Below are 15,985 nucleotides of genomic sequence, written 5' to 3'. Positions count from 1 at the left end.
CACTATGTTATTATTTGTTGCAGTACATGAGACTACAGTCATGCCCTGAAGATGTAGATCCGGCAGATCATGTGCTCTCCGTGTGGGAAGTCTTTGGTGGACTTGGTGAGGTAGATGTCACGGCCCTGGCTGCCCGTGTCCGCCTTGCAGATGTACAGTACCAGTCAAACTTTTGGACACACCTACTCATTCAAGGGTTTTGCTTTATTATTACTATTTTCTACATTGTAGAACAATAGTGAAGACATCACAAGTATGAAATAAGTGTTCCATAAGTGTGATTTCATAGTATTGATGTCTTCACTATTATTCTACAATGTAGAAAATAGTAAAAATATTGAAAAACCCTTGAATGAGTAGGTGTGTCCAAACTTTTGACTGGTACTGTACGTCTTGTGCTTTTTGGCCCTGGTGTAGGCCTGGAAGTCACTGTAACTGTGGAGCGGTAGTGGGAGGTACACAACAAAGACGTTTAAATACAAGAGGCAGTATTATAAAAGACAAGGCTTCAGTTGCCAAAAAAGAAGCACAGATGTTTAGATCCATTTCCAACACAGCTGCATCTTCTTCACATCTTCTTGTAAATGCAGTACAATAAAATAAAAAAAGTTAATCCTGCTCCTATTGTACTTTCAGAAATTATTTAAATCAGGGGTCCCAGCCATTTTTCCCCAGGGCCCCCTTTTCACATAAAAAAAATGTCATAAAAATGTGGTATATTTAGATAGCGTATATTAAATAAAACACCAGTTTGAATTTATTTAATTTGAAGGACCTAGGAAAATGTTTGTTTTTTAAGCTCATTTCCTGCAATTTTATGTAGTTTAACAAGACTCATTACATATTTTGGTAGGCTAGTTAATGTTAAAACATAATAATGGTAATAATAATAATAATCATACAAATAATAATAATAATAACAATAATAATAAGGAAAATAAAGTCTAGACCCGATATCCCTAAATGGTTGGGAAACCTTGATTTAGATAACAAATAGAAAGCATTATCAAATTCCAAAGTACACCGCAGGGTACAGGGCCAATAATGTCCATCTCCCCTCTGTCCTCTAAGAAAGAGTTTGGGATTTTCATTCACAGACATCATGCAATCAAAGGATAATGGTGTATTATCTAATGTAAAAGGTGTATCAATCTAGCGTGGTTAAACCAGATTGAATGGTGAGCAGGGCATACAATTAACACCTGCCAAATATGGGTAGATTTTGGCATTGTCGGGTAAGATGTCTATTTCACCAGCCACGCTGGCGGTTGGTCAAGGCTCCACAGCGCAAGCATTTGATTTCTGAATAAAAATAGTCAAGTATGATCACATTTATAGTCAAATAAATGCTGCAGCAGCTGTTTTGAAAGCATTTGCACCGTTTTGTTTCATAGCTGGTAAATTAATCTCACAAAGTCAAAGAAATTCTATAAAGCCTACTCGCGCTGCAACAGCGAGACTTTGTCCTTGTGTTTCTTGGCTAATTTACATTGTTTTGTTCACAAGCTAGGTTGTTTTTCTATGTTTGAGTTTCAACTGCTAGGGAAGAGAAGACCACTTTCACTAATCAGACTTAGGCTGCATTCCAAACACTTAAAAGACACCCCCTCTCCCCTCAGCCCTCAAATTAAGTGGACACTTCTGATGACGTATCATTACATTTACATTTTAGTCATTTAGCAGACACTCTTATCCAGAGAGACTTTTAGTAGTGAATGCGTACATTTCATAATTTTTTTTTTTGTACTGGCCCCCCGTGGGAATCGAACCCACAGCCCTGGCGTTGCACACACCATGCTGGCATTGCAAACACCATGCTCTACCAACTGAGCCGCAGTTTACACTTGCAGGGCAAAGGGTGAGGGGTGAGGGAGGAAGGAATTCATTTTAAATGGACCGCCCTTGCCCGGAAATTCGTCACTCGTTCATCCCGCAACGATTGTGTTTTCAGCCACTGGTAGCTTGTGGGTGCTTTATATGCGCTACAGTCAATTATGGATTGCATGTCTACTTATATTAACTATATAATTATTAATATACGCCTACTGTATGATAGCTAGCAAATTAATTAACGTTAGCCTGCCAAGCTGGAACTTCTGAAGGAAAATGTTTTATTTATACCATTTCCAAAAGCTAACCAAACAAAAACATCATTACTTTTACAAGACGTGTTTGTGCTGTCATGTGCATTAGTAGCAACATTTCTAAGTTATTTACCTTAGTTTTTACTTACACTTGTATGTTAACTTCTCCGTATTGACATTGAGGTTTTAAGTTTTGGCTGACTTTTCTTAGCGGATGTACAATCATCGCGAATTGAATTATGGGGCGTTTCAGGCTCCGAAGTGAACATAATTGACTCGATCAAAAACGAGGGTTGAGGGGCTTACGTAGCGAACTTCCCTTGTTTGGCTAATTGTTTGGACTGACGACAAAGATGGCCGTGGGGATTCCCCCAAGCGCATAAAGCTAGGGTAAATGGAGGAGGGTGTGTCTTTTATGAGTTTGAAACGCAGCCTTAATCACACAGGCACAAACATGACTTGAGTCTCGCTACCACGGTGACTTCCCGGTCTTAAAGTGGCCGGTTAACTTTTTTCCCCCCCATCTGTGATATTTTGGTTAAAAAATATATATATATTATTCAATATACCACATTAGTTACTTCTTACTAGTAATACATTTGAGTGTTTTAGAAACATTACAGAGCATGCTCATATGTTTTTTGGTGTTTTTTGGTGTCATTTTAGCTGGGGAAAAAATATTTTGTCTGGAGGAAAAAATCTGAGTGGCTAGATTTTTTCATCTACCTGCCACAGTGGCTAGGGGACCAAAAAGTAAATTTTATGCCCTGATGGTGAGCGCAGCATTCAGTTTGATTTAACCAGGCTAGTGCCAATTGACTAATGGGAGCGTCACCAGGTGCGGGGGAAGATGTTGTACACCTTGGGGAACCTCTTCAGCATGCGGTAAATGTTGCGAGCCAGTATGTTCTTCTTGCACAGCTCCATCATGCCAGGGAAGTGGTTGATCTTCTGTCAGGCCCACATTCAAAAATACTATAGTTTAAATACTGTATTATTACTATAGTGGGAAAACCGTTGTTTTTTGAGGACTGTAGTGTTTTTGCAGACTGTAGTACACTGTAGTATGTACTACTGTTTTTACAGTTTACACTAACATTTTACTATAGTGTTTTTGTTTTATTATATTTAACATAGAACATGGTGGCTTTTCTATAACCTGTAGGTTGGTAGGACTGGGGTCTGAACAGATAGTTCAGAGCTTCTGCTCTTTTCTATAACCAGTAGGGACCACAATAAATGGTCTATACTTGGCATGTAGGTTTCTCACTTATGGGTGGCACAAATTGGGATATGGGGGAGGGGAATGGGCAGAGTATATGCAAATTAAATACTGTACTATTACTATAGTTAAACTGTAGTGTTTTTGTGGACTGTAGTGTTTGAGGACATAACTTGTCACGGATCCCTCTGGAACTTTCATTACGCACACCTGACCCCTATTCCCACTGATGGTATTTGTATATATATGTGTCCTTTTGTTCACCATGGTGCTGTCGATTATTGTTACAATGTCCGAAGATCACCATGCTCTATGCCATGCGTCGGCTGGAGTGGTGTAAAGCTCGCCGCCATTGGACTCTGGAGTGATGAATCACGCTTCACCATCTGGCAGTCCGATGGACTAATCTGGGTTTGGCGGATGCCAGGAGAACACTACCTGCCCGAATGGATAGTGCCAACTGTAAAGTTTGGTGGAGGAGGAATAATAGTCTGGGACTGTTTTTTATGGTTCGGGCTTGGCCCCTTAGTTCCAATGAAGGAATATCTTAATGCTACAGCAAACAATTACATTCTAGACAATTCTGTGCTTCCAACTTTGTGGCAACAGTTTGGGAAAGGCCATTTCCTGTTTCAGCATGACAATGTCCCCATACACAAAGCAAGGTCCATACAGAAATGGCTTGTCGAGATCGGTGTGGAAGAACTTGACTGGCCTGCACAGAGCCCTGACCTCAACTCCATTGAACACCTTTGGGATGAATTGGAACACTGACTGCAAGCCAGGCCTAGTCGCCCAACATCAGTGCCCAATCTCACTAATGCTTTTGTGGCTGAATAGAAGCAAGTCCCTGTAGCAATGTTCCAACATCTAGTGGAAAGCCTTCCCAGAAGAGTGGAGGCTGTCATAGCAGCAAAGGGGGGACAAACTCCATATTAATGGCCATGATTTTGGAATGAGATGTTCGACAAGCAGGTGTCCACATACTTTATATCATGCAGTGTATATTAGTGTTTTATTTTTTTATTGTAAAAAAAAAATGTATCCCACTTTGTAACACAACAAAATGTGGAAAAAGTCAAGGGGTGTGAATACTTTCTGAAGGCACTTTACATCATATTATCAGTATGTGTTCATACTATGGTACTGTATCAACTTACTGGTCTTGATACCATTGACAGACTGTCCATATGTAGACAATACCAAATTAGCAACATCATATTTTCTTGGCGTTCAGAATATTTTGGCATGAAGATACTGAACATGCATTTAATCATTTCTGGAAATAATAATCTACATCTGACACTCAACTAGAGAACGGATCTAAGGATCTTTATTTGCCATTGGTAGGAAGTGAAGGAAATGTGTGGTTTGGTTCATGATGTGTATGTATGGACACAGTAAATGTATGTGTGTTCTTGGTTGAGTATCACAAGTGTTACTTTGGTGTTGTGTTGAATTGTGTGCCGTAGTGTAGTACTGGGTTTGTGGATAACATAATCAAAAGGTTGTGGTAATGGGTAGAACTTGTGTAGTTGTGTGGGTTTTCGGATCGGATATGGTCGCAATGCTTACTGCTTAGTTCTGTGGTTGTGTACATGGTTGCTCATGTTCTCCCTCTCTGTGTGGGTGTGTTTGCATGTGCGTGCATTTTACACACTTATAGTATGTTGTTTGAACCCAGAGACACAGAGTGTGGGAAATCCCTATGCGAAGGGAAAGGAGGCACAGCACAGCTGCCTTCTCATCACATGCCCCGAATGTAGAGCAGTCTGAACGCCGTCTGGCTCTGCCAACAAAGCATGCCACAATTTTATGGGCTTGTATATACGTGCAGTTTGCCCATGATCCTAAAGCCGGTCTCTTAACGTCTCTTCCCCAGCCCAGATAGTCCTTTCCCTTCTCTCTCTCTCTCTCTCTCCCTCCCTCAGAAAGTCATACAGTCCTTACTAAACACACCATGACCTCATTTTGGAGGCTGAGCTTCTCTTCAACTCAAAGATATTGCTTTGGACATTTACACTACCGTTCAAAAGTTTGGGGTCACTTAGAAATGTCCTTGTTTTTGAAAGAAAAGCACACTTTTTGTCCATTAAAATAACATCAAATTGATCAGAAATACTGTGTTCCAATGGCACGTTGTGTTAGCTAATCCAAGTTTATCATTTTAAAAGGCTAATTGATCATTAGAAAACACTTTTGCAATTATGTTAGCACAGCTGAAAACTGTTGTGCTAATTAAAGAAGAAATAAAACTGGCCTTCTTTAGACTAGTTGAGTATCTGGAGCATCAGCATTTGTTGGTTCGATTACAGGCTCAAAATAGCCAGAAACAATGAACTTCCTTCTGAAACTCGTCGGTCTATTCTTGTTCTGAGAAATGATATCCCATGCGAGAAATTGCCAAGAAACTGAAGATCTCGTACAATGCTGTGTACTACTCCCTTCACAGAACAGTGCAGCAAACTGTCTCTAACCAGAATAGAAAGAGGAGTGGGAGGCCCCAGTGCACAACTGAGCTAGAGGATAAGTACATTAGAATGTCTAGTCTGAGAAACAGACGCTTCACAAGTCCTCAACTGGCAGCTTCATTAAATAGTACCTTCAAAACACCCGTCTCAATGTCAACAGTGAAGAGGCGACTCCGGGATGCTGGCCTTCATCTGTTTCCAGCTACAATAGTCATTTACAACATTAACAATGTCTACACTGTATTTCTGATCAATTTTATGTTATTTTAAATGGACAAAAAAAATGTGTTTTTCTTTCAAAAACAAGGACATTTCTAAGTGACGCCAAACTTTTCAACGGTAGTATAAGTTAGGCCAATATGAATAGTTGGCTATGCCGAGACCGTCTTGGAAGAGTCTGTAAATACTTGATGTGTCGGGATAATTCCTTTACTTTCAATGTGACAAGACAGAACCATTGGGTCTTTCCAATTTCTAACTGTGTGAATCATTGAAACTGAACGATGGGTCAAATAGTCAGAGGGATATATCTGTCATCACACTGGTGTACCAACATTTCTCTGTGACAGTACTAAACAAATTTGACACTTAATTCTACTGCCGATCAGGATAACAATATTATACTAGATCAGCATTTGATAAATATCGCAATACAGAATATGAAAAAAAAACAGCTTGTCAATCACTTTTGCTTCTTACTAAAAACCGGATGCTCAAGGCCACGAGTGTTGAGAGCACAATAGGTCTAGGTTAATGAGCTCAATTGATGATATTTTAATGACGCTTGATCAATGGCACTACATCATGGAGACAATGGCATTGATTGATCAGCTCTATAGGGATTAAGTACGATCCATTATCATTAGTCATTACTGTATTCAGTCATTCAGTGTGTACATCTCTTTGCTAATCATCAGGTTTGATAGTTAGGAGGACGGGAGGGAGGTACTCACCGCTCTCGAACTTGCAGTTGGTCAGGTTGATCCACAGTCATCTGAAAGAGAAGAAACAGACAGACAGAGGCACAGATAGGTGCATTCTGACTAAACACAGACCATCCCTGACTAAACACTGACCATCCCTGACTAAACACTGACCATCCCTGACTAAACAGCGCCTGGCTAGCACCAAGTTTAACTGCATTTCCATTCACAACATTGAAATGTTTTCTCCCAACATCCAGATTTGAGTGGGATGTAATGCACTGACTATAAATCCTTGTAATAACAAGGTATGGTTCCATCAACATATGGTTTCATTGGGAGGCTTTCTACATTGATTGTATATTGTGCTTCAAGTCAAACACATTGCTACCCAAGCTTTTACAATAAGATCCAGCTATACTGAGCTGCTCCCGGGAAGCTCTCAGTGTCAGCAGCATGTCATTTCTGTAAAGGCCTGAGTTCCCCAGTGCCTACTAACAGGAAGCACAGTGCACCAAATGCCCCTCCATCCGTTTCTCCCCCTCTCCCTTCCCCTGGTTACTGAGCCAAGATCCTAGACATACACATCATTGGCCAATACAGGAGTCTGATTCATACTAGTGCTACTACCACCACCTACTGGCTACTGGTCTACGGAGCACCATGCTCACCCACACTGCCAAAGCTCACACCTCATAGTAAGAAGTGCTAGAGGCTGCTAAACCGCAAAGCCACAATCATGTTTTCAGCGTGCCCAAATGTCAACCTCGTATTTGTATCTACATAAACAAAAACATAAATAAACAAATAAACAAACAAATACATAAATGACAACAAAAATAAATAAATAAATAAATGGACAGAATCAACTGCTCTCTTTTAATAAGAGTCAAAATTAAATTGTCAGGTGTATCGCATTGTGACTGGTCCTCATAAAAATCATGCACCCTGACAATAATTAAGAGGAGGGCAATTTGACTTTCCGCCGTTGGAAAAGACAGACTCTTAAAAGGTACCGGTCTTGTAAACAGCATCTGAGAGCTCATTTTAAGGACCTGTATAGTTCACATGGCGCTTATTACTAGTTTCTGAACTGTTAAGCCTTCTCCTCTCCCAGTAAAAAAAAAGGGGTGTGCCAAACTGTGCAGTAAAGAAATCCGCCATAAACTGTCCTTCACGGGGACTACACAAGGAATCCGGACTTAACTCTGCTCTCTCGGTCCTTTATCGGCTCCTGAATGTCATACGGTATGCAAGATATTTTAACAAGGAGATCAACTGGGTGGTGTGCCATGGTGGGTACAATGTTGACAACCAGGGTCTGTGTAAAAAACACATTGCCTGCTTATACATTACATTATTTTAACTACCAACACAATTTTTGTCATTATCATCAGTACTGTTTCTATCATTATTATTATCATCAATGTATATAGAAATACTAAACGTTTATAACAGTATTTGGTATGCAGTAATAACATAAACCAATACATGGGATGGTCATTGATTCCTGGTCGTTGCTTTTAGGATCCCAGCTCACTCTGGGATCTCTCTATTTGTCACCACCACCACCACCACCTGACACCCCTACTCACCCACCCGTACCACCCGGCAGCACCCAATCCTATTTGGATCTCTGACCCTCAATGTCGGGCAGCAGACATCAAAAAGAACCCCTTGTTTGTGGGATTGTGGCCCCATAGACACAGCTTTCGTCGCCTGTGCGATATGTAGGTCGTGCCGAGGGACCTTGGGGGGCCTCTGGAGGGGAAAAAGGGGGACGAGGGGCCTGGTTTTATGGACAGGTACTGTAACCGGAGCGCTGTGCTCCTGGCTGCTGCAGCGTCGCCCACTGTCTTTACAGACAGGCAGCTGCTCATAACCCGCCCGACGCTGCCTCCAGGACCCACCCCCCTGTGCCACATCCCTCCCTGCCAACCCCCTAATACATTACTCCCAGCATCCCCTCAGACGAGGCTCAGGTTGCTCCTTGGGATCCAAATGGGCTGCCAGCACTGCCACATTTATGACATAAGTAATGTATGTATGTATGTATGTATGTGTGTGTGTGTGTGTGTGTGTGTGTGTGTGTATGTGTGTGTGTATGTGTGTGTGTATGTGTGTGTGTATGTGTGTGTATGTGTGTGTGTGTGTGTGTGTGTGTGTGTGTGTGTGTGTGTGTGTGTGTGTGTGTGTGTATGTGTGTGTGCGTGCGTGACCACATGCGTACAATCACAACTGAATTAGGAAGAAAATGGAGCCTTGAGGTACCTCTTCTTCCTGATAAGTGCCACTAGTGGAGAGACATTTGGAGTGTTGGGCTCTTGTCCCAGCTGGCCACCCTGTGCCTTGCTGGTCCCAGGGGAGTCACATGATGATGATGGAGACGTCTCCTCGTCTAGGCTTCATCCTATTGAATGCAAGAGGAAGCAAAACATTATTTAACCTCTTACATCTAGACGTTCCGCTAGCGGAACACCTGCTTCAATATCCAATGATAGGCGTGGCGCGAATTACAAATTCCTCAAAAATACAAAAACTTCAATTTTTCAAACATATGACTATTTTACAGCATTTTAACCTGTTAGGGCTAGGGGGCAGTATTGACACGGCCGGATAAAAAACGTACCCGATTTAATCTGGTTACTACTCCTGCCCAGTAACTAGAATATGCATATAATTATTGGCTTTTGATAGAAAACACCCTAAAGTTTCTAAAACTGTTTGAATGGTGTCTGTGAGTATAACAGAACTCATATGGCAGGCCAAAACCTGAGAAGATTCCATGCAGGAAGTGGCCTATCTGACAAGTTGTGTTTCATCTTGGCTCTTTTTATTGAAGACTGAGGATCTTTGCTATAACGTGACACTTCCTACGGCTCCCATAGGCTCTCAGAGCCCGGGAAAAGGTGAACGATATCGAGGCAGCCTCTGGCTGAAACACATTATCGCTTTTGGCAAGTGGCCGATCAGAGTACTATGGGCTTAGGCGCGTGCCCGAGTCGACCCCATGCTTTATTTTCTTTCGTCTGTTTACCTAAACGCAGATTCCCGGTCGGAATATTATCGCTTTTTTTATGAGAAAAATGGCATAAAAATTGATTTTAAACAGCGGTTGACATGCTTCGAAGTACGGTAATGGAATATTTAAAAAAAAAATTGTCACGAATTGCGCCATGCTCGTCACCCTTATTTACCCTTTCGGATAGTGTCTTGAACGCACGAACAAAACGCCGCTATTTGGATATAACAATGGATTATTTGGGACCAAACCAACATTTGTTATTGAAGTAGAAGTCCTGGGAGTGCATTCTGACGAAGACAGCAAAGGTAATAACATTTTTCTTATAGTAAATCTGACTTTGGTGAGTGCTAAACTTGCTGGGTGTCTAAATAGCTAGCCCTGTGATGCCGGGCTATCTACTGAGAATATTGCAAAATGTGCTTTCACCGAAAAGCTATTTTAAAAAATCGGACATATCGAGTGCATAGAGGAGTTCTGTATCTATAATTCTTAAAATAATTGTTATGCTTTTTGTGAACGTTTATCGTGAGTAATTTAGTAAATTCACCGGCAGTGTTCGGTGGGAATGCTAGTCACATGCTAGTCACATGCTAATGTAAAAAGCTGGTTTTTGATATAAATATGAACTTGATTGAACAAAACATGCATGTATTGTATAACATAATGTCCTAGGGTTGTCATCTGATGAAGATCATCAAAGGTTAGTGCTACATTTAGCTGTGGTTTGGGTTTATGTGACATTATATGCTAGCTTGAAAAATGGGTGTCTGATTATTTCTGGCTGGGTACTCTGCTGACATAATCTAATGTTTTGCTTTCGTTGTAAAGCCTTTTTGAAATCGGACAGTGTGGTTAGACTAACGAGAGTCTTGTCTTTAAAATGGTGTAAAATAGTCATATGTTTGAGAAATTGAAGTAATAGCATTTCTAAGGTATTTGAAAATCGCGCCACGGGATTACACTGGCTGTTTGTTGCGTAGGTGGGACGATTTCGTCCCGCCTAGCCCAGAGACGTTAACACTTTTTTGGTTACTACATGATTCCATATGTGTTATTTCATAGTTTTGATGTCTTCACTATTATTCTACAATGTAGAAAATAGTAAAAATAAAGAAAAACCCTGGAATGAGTAGGTGTGTCCAAAATGTTGACTGGTACTGCATTTCAACAGTACCAGTCAAAAGTTTGAATCAAAATTCGGCATTCATTAAAAAATTCAGCATTCGTTAAAAAATATTTACATTCATGACCAATATAAAATATTAGTTGGCCCCCATTTGAGAAAGTAGGAATTTGCATGTGCTTTGAATTAAAAGCACTGCGGGTGTTCTGGGAATGAATCATTACCACAAACTACCAAAATAAACACTGAACAACCACATCTCTGCTACCAGTTTTAACTGCTGTGTCAGCGTCAACTGGCTCCAGAAACAGAGTCTGCTTCTGGGCAACATGTCAGCATAGCAGTAGTAAACACATTCACCTCCAGGAGTAGAATAGTAGAGATGATGTATTCTACTAACCAATAACCCTGTGAATGTAAACAGTGAGGAGTACCCACATGGCTAACCACAGGGACACCTGAGGTAAGTAGGGCAGACATTAAATAGCTCAGATTATGAGTGTGGGCTCATCAAAGCACTGAGGTTAACCAAAAGGGTTACTATAAAAGTCTCAGGTAGGTAACTGGCCGCCATGCAGTAACCCTTTTGGTTAACCTCAGTGCTTTGATGGGAGCTGAGACACTATGGGTAGACTGGGACACACCCAACCTGGCTGGCTACCATAGCAACATAACCACCTGAATTGTCTGGTCCTTATTCCTCTGGTTCGATGGATGGTATGTTTGAACCCAGGTAAGGTAACAACAGCTCTCAGACTAAAAGCACAAGCTGAGATGTGGAAAAATGTGTGTGTGTAACTGATAGCCTAGCTAGCAATCTATCAGCACTGCGCAAATATGACCACTGGTCAGGTACTGTTCTCTTACCATCCTTCCCCTCTCATGGTGGAACAGCTATGGGGCAAAACAGAATTATAGTACATGTGTCAAGTGTACGCCTACTCTGTCCCAAAAAGACAGAACGATTCTGTCAGATTGTCAGAACCATAGCCTACTCAGAACCATAGCCTACTCATATCGGTAAGCTACTCTACGACCATAAAATGCATGACATAGCTAGCTCATCTTTGAAGTTCTGACTAACTAAGTTACAGACAAACTGTCATGGGGGAAATGGAGGGAAACGTGAGGGCACAACTCTGTAGCTAGCCTACAGTAGACAGTAGCTAGCATACATAACAACGTTTCTCATTTCAAGGCTTACATCAAACTGTGCCACTGTGGACCAACTTCAACTTAGCCCATTCTAGCTAGTCATTATTTACTGTCTGTCGTTAGCGTTTAATATGAAATATTTTCTTACTTTTATCATGTCTGGCCCGAATCATTCTTCTTCACAGGTCCGCAGGGATGACCCTCGAGACCGAAGGAACGTCGTCTTTTGATTGGCTAAGCTTTATGGGCTTTTGATTGAGGCGCCAAATAGCTTATTTTTGTTACACGCGCTGTCCACCAACTAGAAAGCTCGTAGTATTGGTTACTATGGACATTCTAGAATACTGGGGACAAATTACAGTGTCCGGTGTAACAATCTGTCGCTAAAGTGTAGGCTAATGCATCAGATCAATTTCTATATTCTCTATGAGTCTATTTATTCAACTGGTCACGGAAAGCTACAGGCCCTACTGGGTGTGCAGACTTTCGTTCCAGACCTGATTCATTATCTTACTGTTGACCAGAGGACTGGGGTCAATTTTGAACTGAATGCAGTCAATTCAGGAAGTCATTTTAATTTAAAATGAAAAAATGAAAAAAAGAGTTGAAATTAATAGCTTCAATTTCTCAGTTTATTGAGAAGTCATTGAAAATCGATGCCGTTTTTTTTATTTTCATTTTTATTGTTTTTCAAGTTTACTTCCTGAATTAACTGCCTTCAATTTGAATTGACCCCAGCCCTGGTTAACCAGACTGAAGACCACGATTAACCTAAAAATCAAGATAAGTACTATCATTCAGTCCACCGTGCACATTATGCTCCCTGGATCAGTCTCACCTTTTCCTTCCTAAGACCTAGTAAGCCTACTTACTGTATATGGATGTGAGTTGTGACATTTGATCAGAGAATGGGGGCAGATGGGCGCTCTCCTGCTATATCCCCATAGAGCACGATAGTTTGGTAGTTTAAACATAATCTTGGTTCACCCAGAATGTTTGGAGAGATAAGTTTGGACACAACAGCTAGCAGAGAGTGGACTTTTTCATGGTAGGCCTTCATTGTAAATAATAATTTGTTCTTAACTGACTTGCCTAGTTAAATTAAGGTCAAATAAAATGTATTAAATAAATGTTCAGTATCATAGTAACACATTAACACCCCACGGGTGCAGGTGGTGTGAGTGTAGCCTACACCAGCTGTTTCTTCTGTGAGTTGGCCATGGCCCCAGTTGGAACCATTGGATGGTGGGTAGTGGCTGCTCAATGGGTGGGCCTGCTATGGATGGACTGCTTTGCGTCAGTGCTGTTTCAGCCACACAAATGCTCTTTGAGTGACTGACTGCTTGGTTGGGTTTACAGCACACCCATTGTCTGAACTATGGGGATGGCTTCTTTATCAGCCTACATGACATAGCCACTACAGTCTACTTCCTTCCCCCATCAGTACTCTCCTCTGACTGATCCTGTCAGATATCTAGCTGTTGGGTGGCCATTTTCCTTCCTCGCCCTGAACAGGGCCTATAAATCAGGTGGTCCCCTCCTCCACCTCCCCCCCACCCTTTCACGCATTCAATTAATCCAAATGATTTCTATAGGAAATCTGATGGACCTATCAATTCACCTGCACATTTCAATACCCCTGCAGATCCGTCGAGTGCCTCTGTGGCCGTAACTGCACGGCTCCATCGCTCTTGTAAAAACATTATTAATTGCCACGTGAGCTGGGCCATCCATCTTTCTCCGTCCGTCCGCCCGTGCAGGCAGCACAGAAAAGGCTGAATGTGTAATAATGTGCTCTGGCGACAGGCCGCGCCTACTACTACGTCCCTTTAATCCTATTAAAACAGCTAGCAGCTATAGGGCCGCTCCTCTCCTCTCTGTCGCCATGCAGGGCCCAGTGTGATGCTACTGACACTGGGAGACAATGGTGTGGTCAGGAGGTGGGGGAATTTCAAAAGACTCATCCGTCTCCAGAATCTGCACCTATCGATTGCTCTGATGGTGGTCATTATTACCGTGTTATTGTTGGAAGGAATGCTGAGGAGGTGTGCAGTTTGTGTGTGTGTGTGTGTGGGGGGGGGCTTTGGTTGGAGCTACGGTGACCTTCCACTACCCCCCCCAATGCTTCACAGTAACACGTGTGCCTGCCATTGTCTGCTAGAAGATCCCCTCCCTTCCCTCTGCTGAATAAATGTAGTAACAAACTGCTCCAGTTGTTTTGTGGTAGTTCAGTGCTTATCTTTGGACAGTTATGTACTGTGTATTTTGTGAATATTATAACTTAATGACTGTCTTTGTCAGAGGCAGCTGTGGCACCACCTTTCTTCCATTTTACACGTCTAAAGCCACGCCACCAGCAGATGGTCAGTGGGGAAGAGAGAACCCTGGACCCCTACCCTCCCCCTCAACCACCCACCAACCTCCACGTATCCCACCTCTCAAAGCTGGTCAGTGTCCACCCCATCGTCCATCAAGGTCTGGACAAATCCCACTCACAATAAAGCCATTGCATGAAAACGCGTGGAATCATGGATATATCCGAAAGTCTATATTTTGAAGTTGTGACACTTTGTGACAGTGTTAAGAAACTTGATCTAAAATCTATAGATCTACAACCTTCCCTATAAAGGCCTGATGAAGCAGATTCGTGCTCTTTGGTATAGTGTAGAACATAGCCTAGAGAGTTGGTTCTAATATCATTTCCTCACTCAGCCAGCTAATTAAACCAGCAGCGCATTAGCAGTTAGCACTTAGTCATAATGACAATCATAACCCTTCTGTAGAATCGGCAGAGTAGTCTACAGGGTTTTCCATTCACAGTGAATGGGCACAATAAGCATCCATTCATTCACCCAGTGGATGAATGGTCCACTGTTGGGATCAGGGTCCCTGTTCTGTGTTTGTGTGGTGTTACAAACACAATGCCGGTGGTCATCGGGCCAGTCGGGCACACTGCGTTTAATATCAACCTGCTGAGAGATTGTCCTGTTTCAGAGCGCTAATCAATTAGCATGCTCTCATTTGTCACAGCCCGTGCCCAGAGAAATAAGCTTCAGTCGCCTGTTAAGAGTATATTGATTTTACACTTGCCACAGTCAAGGCATATTGTTGATGGTCTGCGGCGTAGGGGTGGTGAGGGGAGGTGTTCGGGGTAGGGAGGGAGCTTGTTGTGGTCTTAAAGAGCTTGCATGTGATTCAGTACACCGCCCACTCCCCTACTCCCTCCCAACGTCTTGCAATTTATTAGCGACTTCAGCCCTAACCAAGAAGGCCCTTTGACACAAGCAACTGATAACCATTTTGACAGCCTGGCCCACTTTTTCCAATACCTCAGGCCATGTTGGGCTGCTACGGCTGTGGCTATAGGCCTCAGAGAACCTGCAGTGTTTACTGAGGCTCTTAGCAGATTCTCTGTCAGTTCATGGAGGGTTAAAGGGTTAAATTGGAGTAGGGGTATGGGAGGAAACAACATACAGTGGCAGTTTAATTGGTTTCCCTTCAAAATAATTATGGGAAACCAATTCATCTTGGGGAAATTATGCTGAACAAAAATATAAATGCGACGTGCAACAATTTCAACAATTTTACAGAGTTACAGTTCATATAAGGAAATCAGTCAATTGAAATAAATTCATTAGGCCCTAATCTATGGATTTAACATGACTGGGCAGCCATGGGTGGGCCTGGGAGGGAATACCCACCACCCACTGGGGAGCCAGGACCAGCCAATCAGAATTATTCTTCCCAACAAAAGGGCTTTATAACAGACAGGAATTACTCCTCAGTTTCATCAGCTGTCCGGGTGGCTGGTCTCACACGGTCCCACAGGTGAAGAAGTGTAACAGTGTAGGTTCCGTCCCTCTCTTCGCCTCAACCCGGGCTCGAACCAGGGACCCTTGCACACATCAACTAATGACACCCCACGAAGCATCGTTACCCATCGCGCCACAAAAGCCGGGCTCGAACCAGGGACCCTTGCACA

At 42.3% G+C, this 15,985-nt stretch overlaps 1 long non-coding RNA gene across 1 annotated transcript; it reads right to left on the bottom strand.

Moving 5' to 3' along the window:
• Nucleotides 1-6,063: 6,063 nt before the first annotated feature.
• On the bottom strand, nt 6,064-12,287 carry LOC106607490 (uncharacterized). The gene is made up of 3 exons (XR_001329210.2): nt 12,152-12,287; nt 8,972-9,110; nt 6,064-6,771 (listed from the first exon to the last, which is right to left on the bottom strand). It is a non-coding gene; the product is annotated as an uncharacterized lncRNA (long non-coding RNA).
• Between the last annotated feature and the right edge of the window lie 3,698 nt (nt 12,288-15,985).

The sequence above is a fragment of the Salmo salar genome, chromosome ssa06 (assembly GCF_905237065.1).
Source record: "Salmo salar chromosome ssa06, Ssal_v3.1, whole genome shotgun sequence".
Classification (NCBI taxonomy): domain Eukaryota; kingdom Metazoa; phylum Chordata; class Actinopteri; order Salmoniformes; family Salmonidae; genus Salmo; species Salmo salar.
The sequence above is the reverse complement of the archived record's forward strand: the minus strand, read 5'-3'. Positions and strand labels throughout refer to the sequence as shown.